Source organism: Mixophyes fleayi, chromosome 6, assembly GCF_038048845.1.
Source record: "Mixophyes fleayi isolate aMixFle1 chromosome 6, aMixFle1.hap1, whole genome shotgun sequence".
In the NCBI taxonomy this organism is placed as follows: domain Eukaryota; kingdom Metazoa; phylum Chordata; class Amphibia; order Anura; family Limnodynastidae; genus Mixophyes; species Mixophyes fleayi.
Genome location: NC_134407.1, coordinates 53,342,678 through 53,350,091, shown reverse-complemented (window position 1 = coordinate 53,350,091; position 7,414 = coordinate 53,342,678). Strand labels below are relative to the sequence as shown.

Genomic DNA, 7,414 nt, shown 5'->3' with positions numbered 1-7,414 from the left:
CTCTCTGATCATCTCCCGCCTGGACTACTGCAACCTCCTCCTCACTGGCCTCCCCCACTCTCATCTCGATCCCCTTCGATCCGTCCTTAACGCTGCAGCTAGGCTTATTTTCCTCTCTCGCCGCTCCTCTTTTGTCTCCCCCCTCTACCTAGCCCTTCACTGGCTCCCATTCCCCTTCAGAATCCTCTTTAAGCTCCTCACACTCACCTACAAGGCCCTCGCCAACTCCACTGCGCCCTACATCTCCACCCTCCTCTCTATTCATGCTCCAACCCGCCCTCTCCGTTCTGCCTCTGACCGTCGCCTCTCTTCCCCCCTTATAACCTCCTCCCACGCGCGTATCCAAGACTTCGCCCGCGCTGCCCCCCTCCACTGGAACAAGCTCCCTCCCTCCATCAGAACTTCCCCTAATTTATCCAGCTTCCAACGGGCCCTAAAAACCCACCTTTTTCTTAAAGCCTTTCTGTCTCCCACTTAACTTCCTACCTTATCTTCTGCCTCTGTCCCCCTACTCTCCCTCTCTCCCCTGCGTCTCTCTGTCTGTCCACCCCTCCCCTTAGATTGTACGCTCCTCTGAGCAGGGCCATCTCTCCTCCTGTTTCCACCACTTCTAACTCTGCTCTCCAGCTACTTAGCCCTCCTCCTCAAAGGTCCTCCACCCCACATCCACTTTCGCTCCCTCCTCCCCCCTGGGGGTCTCCCTGTCTTCCACGCCCCCCTTCTTGGGCCCCGTCATTTTCGGATCCTCCCTCCCCCTTCCCCGCCCTCTCTAGCTGTGCATTGAGCGTACTGAGTTGCTGTGTTTACTGTACTGTGCTGTCTCCCATTGTATTGTGATTTTGTTTGTCTCTGTACGGCGCTGCGGATGCCTTGTAGCGCCTTATAAATAAATATTAATAATAATAATAATAATAAAATTAACTAGGCAAATAAACAACTTCATCCTTTTCCCCCTCACAAATATGAGAAAGCTGCTTTAAATACAGCACGTATTCTTTATATATTCATGAGTGCTTGTTACAAAATATTCAAATATTATATATTACAAACCAGCTGTCTATAGTATGAAACATCACACAGAAGGCTTTGGTAATGTCCATTTTTAGTGTCAGGTAAATTATTCCACTTGCTAGCCCTTGTGATAACCAGTGACAACATAACTATCCCTCTTAGCATTCAATTAATCAGGTGTTATTTTCACCACTGTTTCTGGCGTTATCAAACTTTCGTAATATCACTTGATTTGATTTGATCAATTAATACCTTAAAGAGCAAAACCACATTAGAAAACTGCAGAACGTGTCCTGTCACCCTATAGAGCACTACTGTGGGATAAGTTAAGTCACAGAGATATGTACATCCAGAAGTCACAAGTACTATTTGAACACTTCCTTAAACAGATGAGCTTTCAGCAGGGTCTTGCAGTTAGAGACAATACTTTCTAGACATTCAGGTGAAGAGTTCCAGGAATAGTGTGCAGCATATGATAAGGGTGGCAGTCCTGAGAGCTGTGGTACCCTAGGAAGAGAAGGAAGGTTGGGAAGCTTTCCTGGGCATCGATAATGGTATTAGGCACTAATACAAATTGACAAATGCAATTGAAAATCTGGTGGGCAGAGGGAGCACGGGCGCTATGGAGACAGTGGTGGGCAGAGGGGGCGTTGCAGAGACGGTGGTGGGTGGAAGGGCCACCAGCAAACAGGAGATTGTCTGGGAAGTAGAGGGCATGTAAGAGAAAAGCTTGTGTGCAGGGGTGGCATGTGAGACAGTGAATGGTGGGAAAAGCGGACATGTGAGGGGAAAAAAAAAAAATCACATAGCCTCTACTCATACACCTACACCCTCATATTCACCAGATTCTCCCTTACATGCCCCCCATCCAACAAATGCCCCTCTCCCCACCAGCTTTAACCTCACTTTTCTCCATTTCCATTCCCTCACATGTCGTTTTGCCCACCAGCTTTTCTCTCGCATGCCCCCCCCCCCCCCCTGACCAGCATATGTGGTACGTTGTTATTTCCCTATTGTTATCCTGAGCCACAGTGCAAGGTATAGGGGTTACCCTAACGCTCGGTTCTTCATATCCTTAATGTGGTGACTTACTGCTCTTTCTACATAGGGCCTCCTGCAACTGGGTAAGACAAACATTACACAGATCATAGGCCATTCTTGTAAAAAACAGAAATACAGGGTTATGTGTACCTGAGTGTCAGCAGTTCATAACCATGTACTTTATCAGTCCAGGCAGTTCATCAACAAGTGCTGGGTACCAACAACTTAACTACGAAGGTAACGGAGATCCTGAAGCAGCTGAATGGCTGTTTCAGTTGCTGTTGTCTCTAAAATCCCAGCTTTGTAAGATTTGACATGGATTTACATACTTCTTGTTCTCATTTGTGACACTGTTACTTAGGAAAAATACAAAAATTACAAAGATATTTAAACCCAAAAATATATGACCAACTGGATCTGTGTTGTAGGGAAAAAGTTGTTTTCTCTTCCTGAATTGTGTATTCCTAAGTTAATAATGTTGTAAGTAGTGGTGCTGTAAACCAGAGTATATCCACTCTCCCTCAATTACCACCATCAGTCCATATTTTGAGCACGCTCTTTTCTTTTTTTTATGCAAACATGAACTAATGCATTTGATTGAACCAGTAATTATCCCACTTGTTCCTGAGTTGTAATGACCTTGGCACATGGGTGGCAAATGTAAAAAGCACTTTACCAATTGCACATTACTTTGGAGAATGCTGGTCCAATCACATACAGGCACTTTTAAGCGTGCCGTATTAAGTGCTTTGGTAGCAAAATACTATCTTCAAAGAAAATGCTTTCATATTTCATATTTTGGAAAATCCGTGTGCCACTCCATATTGAGGGGCCGAAACCACACCAGGGTTGTTAATTATAGGTACCAGCGGTACCGAGGGAAAGTAGTAGTCACATGTCTTTGGGAAAGGTATTTCATATTGTTATGATTCCATCATGTTTGGTATTTAAATGTGCAGGAGATTATGACCGGTTTGTTGACAGGGGAGTTATGTCTCTGGGATATACCTGAGAAAAGTTACGACAGGTCAAAACTTGAGGAATAGTTTTGAACAAACCCTAGTTGACACGCTGGAGACACCTCCACCCCCCACATTAGCATCCACATTGCCCATGTGAATGCAGTCCCATACGATTTTGCTTAAAAACCTGTGTTGTGAAGGAACAAAGGGACATCTCTTGGGGATCAATCTAATTGAAGGACTGTCCATCTCTTCTGCCTGCCCCAGGCATACAGATTATTATACGGGAGTAATTCTCTGTATTTTCATCCCATTTGTGTTTATAATTGTTATGCAATTTTTTATTTGTATGTCAATTGTTTATTAATTGTTTTCATAACCTGGAAGCATTGTACTTTTTGTATATTAAATAAAAAAAAATATTAGTGATGTCCTTATTGCTCTAAACAAGTTCACTGCCAATTTAGAAAAGAGAGATTGCTTGGCTGATTTAACTCTATAAAAACCAGTGTGTGAGGTATTAACTGTTTAGCTATACGAGCACAGAGTGTGCACAATTGGATAATTAAGTCATAGGTTTGCTATGGGCCTTATATGTAGCTGGTGGTAGTTGAAGAGAGGTGTGAAGTGTATCGTCTGTGTTGGGAAAGGGACCAGTTAAACCTGTAGCCTAAGAGATAGGTGAGAGTGAGGTTTAGGCTCAAATCCTGTGTGTTGCCTCACAGTAAGCTTCAAAGTCACGAGTGCAGTTTGTGACAGATAAAGGGGGTCAGGAGAGGTTTCCTAACAAATTAGAGGTGCTATATTGTTTGACTGTGTGAATATATGATAAGATATTAAATCAGGGAGTGGCTAGAGGTCGCTATTCGTGACAATTGCTGGCAGTTTTGGAATTATTTTAATTTTTAGAGCATTATGTGCTGGGTTTAATTATTTATTCCCTGCACTTAAGAACTGGTAGTATCCTTGCGAAGAATACAGCCGTGTTCATAAGGACAAAACTCAATGCTTATAATTTTTTAAGACATACGTGCAAAACAGTTCCCCTCCCTTCTCTCTTTTTTCTTTCCTATCTTTTATTTTGCAAAGTAACTGCAAGGATGGCAGCTGCTTATAAGAAAAATGCCAACTAAGTTTTAATTGTCCTGTGTGAGCAGCAAGGTCTCGACTGGACAGATAAAACTAAAAAAGTGCTGGTTTGCGCATCATTAGAGCATGATGCAGAGAAGCAATGTGTTATGGAACCTAAGCTGGGGACCAAGAGAGCACCAGAGGATCAAAGTGTGGATATTGTCCCAGATAGCAGACCACACTTATCTACGTCCTATACTTCCAGATGGGTATGAAGGTATCATGAGATGAATCCTATACTTCCCTGAAAAATCTCAGGGTCCAATAAACAGGCTACCTATCTGGTATTATAAACGCTATGAATGATTTATATTAACCAAGGGCATAGCTAAAGGTGCCGAACCCCTGGAGTCTAAATATATTAATGCAAGTCCTTGCAACCCTTTTCTATAGAGGAGGACAACAAGGCGAACACTGCCGTGTGTTACACATAAACAGCATTTTCAGGGCAAACAGAGAGTCAGTCTAGCTATAAGAGCACAGAGTGTGCACAATTGGATAATTAAGTCATAGGTTTGCTATGGGCCTTATATGTAGCTGGTGGTAGTTGAAAAGAGGTGTGAAGTGTGTCGTCTGTGTTGGGAAAGGGACCAGTTAAACCTGTAGCCTAAGAGATAGGTGAGAGTGAGGTTTAGGCTCAAATCCTGTGTGTTCCCTTACAGTAAGCTTCAAAGTCACGAGTGCAGTTTGAGACAGATAAAGGGGGTCAGGAGAGGTTTCCTAACAATTGCTTTAAATAGCCTATCGGCCAAGCCCCCTCCATACGTCATCCGTTCCATCCATTCATTAGTTAATCCAGTTTACAGTGATTGATATGTCTCTCATGCAATTAGCAAGGGCTAAGTCTTATGAGTCACACCTATAATGTGCCCTTTGGTTTTATATTTTGCATACTTTTCATGATTAGGATCAATTCCTATCTTAAATATGTTTGTTAAAAAGTATAATCTTTATTAGACTTACAACTACATGCCAGTGTGCCCAGGTACTCACTTCTTTTTTTCTTCTTTTCCTCTCAGGTTGGAATATTGTCAATATATTCTGAGTAATAGTACTGACATAAATATATTTATTTAGGGATGTCTAATTATCTGTATACCTAGTGCAGTTGTTTTCCTTCTCTGCTGCAAAGTACTTACTACATCTGAAAAAGGAAGGAGAGGAAAGTACTATATAAACTTTACTAGAGCGTCTATGTAGCACATCTAACCTTGAGCGAAAAAAAATACAAAGCAAAACAACTTAGTCTTTCATTTTGTTCGGTAAATATATATATATATATATATATATATATATATATATATATATATATAACTTTTTATTGAAAGCACTGGGAGCTACTTTTTAACAGACTTGAAATTAAATCCCAGTGTGCCCCGGTACTCACTTCTTTTTTTTTCTTCTTTGTGTAGTAAGTAATTCGTACTTGCCTACTCTCCCTGATTTTCTGAAGAGTAGGCAAACCTCCCGTACCCCGAAATTCAGGGCATTGAATAGCGGGGACAGGGCTTAATTGCGTCATTAAGCCCCACCCCCGCTAGCTATTCAATACCTTGAATTTCTATATATATGGTAGTGGCGGGGCTATAGTGACGTAATGACATCATCACGCCCCTCCTACCCTCTGTCACATGCTCTGTACAGATTTAAAAAGTAGGCAAGTATGAAGTAATTTGTCCATGATGGTTAAAGTTTCAACCCTTCAAGTTAATGATGTCATCAGGTTTAATCTGAGTGGCACAAATTACTTTCTTGACTGTATTATGTTGCCAAGATGACATAGTGGAGGGACTAGTCATACTGGACTCATAGCAGCTGCCCTCTTGAAGAAGACAGGAGTTGCAGGACATGTTAGTGCTATGTATAATATACTACAGCGTTTTTATAGCAAATGCTTACAGATAGCAGTTACATTTGCAAAATAAACCATAGGGTCTATCCCCAAACTCTGAGAAAGTGGTGTTTTCCTTTTAGTGAATAAAAGGAACCCCATTATCTTTGACCTTGAGGGTCAAAGGTTTTCATGGAAAGGTCACATCTATGTTTGCAGGCTCTTAAACATGTCATCCAATGAACTACAAAAAAGCCGGATCACAAAAAACTCATTAGGGCTGTGGATGGCAAACCTTTGTTATGCAATGTCTGTCTGCATCCCCTAGAATGGAATGCAGGATATTGCATTATCCATTAAGTGCTAAGAGGACAAGATTGTCTTACTTCTTTTCTCTAAAGTTTTCCTGTTACAGAGCACAATGACTATTACCAAAGTCTTTTACATTTCTCCAAAGCATGGGAGACATTCTCTATTGATATCGAATATTACCCATCATTAACTTATAGTGTAAGCCCCAATGGAGCAGGAACTGATGTGAATGACAAATATTCTCTGTACAGCGCTGCAGAACTATGGGCACAATATAGATAAATGGTAACGGTGATGATGATGAAGATTAACTGCAATGCATGTATTGACTTTAACACCCTTTACATTTGAACAGTCCATTCATACATTTTTAAAATGTGAATTTACCTCATAGCAGTTATTTTTTCACAATACATATTTTTTTGCTTTTGGTTTTTACCTGTTACGTTACCTGTCAAGTGAAGAAATATAAAAGTACTGTTACCATAGAGACCTAGAAGTCTATGTATGCTATTTGGTCAGCATGAAAAATAAGCAGTACTCACATATGATAGTTTTGTAACAAGACCTCAAAGCTCTCAGAAAGCACTTATTAAATTTGCCTCATTTCTTTTCACCATAACCTTTATTCTATTGTTTTTAAAGTACTGCAATCTGAAAGAGTTAAGTAAATTTGTGTCTCTCCATTATTGGGACAGGACCCACTGCGGAATTCACTATGGGATTCATAAGAGGACTAGAGCAAAGCCAAGGCACAATTAGGATTGATTACTGTCCATTATTAAGTATATTTCATTTAGTGTTAGCACCAAAAAACATAGGACATGCAATGCAAGTTTGGGAATACTCTTTCACAGTGTTAGAATAGTCAAATTGCTGACATGTAAACTGGCTAATGCACTTTAATGTGTCCTGTTTTTAAGACTGTTCTCTGGGATTAATTAATGCCTAAAAGCACCTCACACGTGAATAACCATGACAGGGAAAACTATTTTTCCATCTGAATTCAGCAGAAATATTGCAATGTTTGCTGCCAGCACATTGCTCTACCTGATTCTTCATTACTTTCAGCAGCTACACACTACCATGAGCAGCAGCAGCCCGCCTTCCCTGTACCATGTGACTA

General features: G+C 41.0%; 1 long non-coding RNA gene across 3 annotated transcripts; it reads right to left on the bottom strand.

The window, feature by feature from the left end:
• Positions 1–922: 922 nt before the first annotated feature.
• On the bottom strand, positions 923–7,404 carry LOC142160262 (uncharacterized). 3 transcript variants are annotated; one of them, XR_012693119.1, is made up of 4 exons: positions 7,339–7,404; positions 5,139–5,289; positions 2,203–2,408; positions 923–1,518 (listed from the first exon to the last, which is right to left on the bottom strand). It is a non-coding gene; the product is annotated as an uncharacterized LOC142160262 (long non-coding RNA). The 3 variants fall into 3 exon arrangements; XR_012693120.1 differs by having other exon boundaries at positions 2,203–2,402; XR_012693121.1 differs by lacking the exon at positions 2,203–2,408.
• Positions 7,405–7,414: the final 10 nt, after the last annotated feature.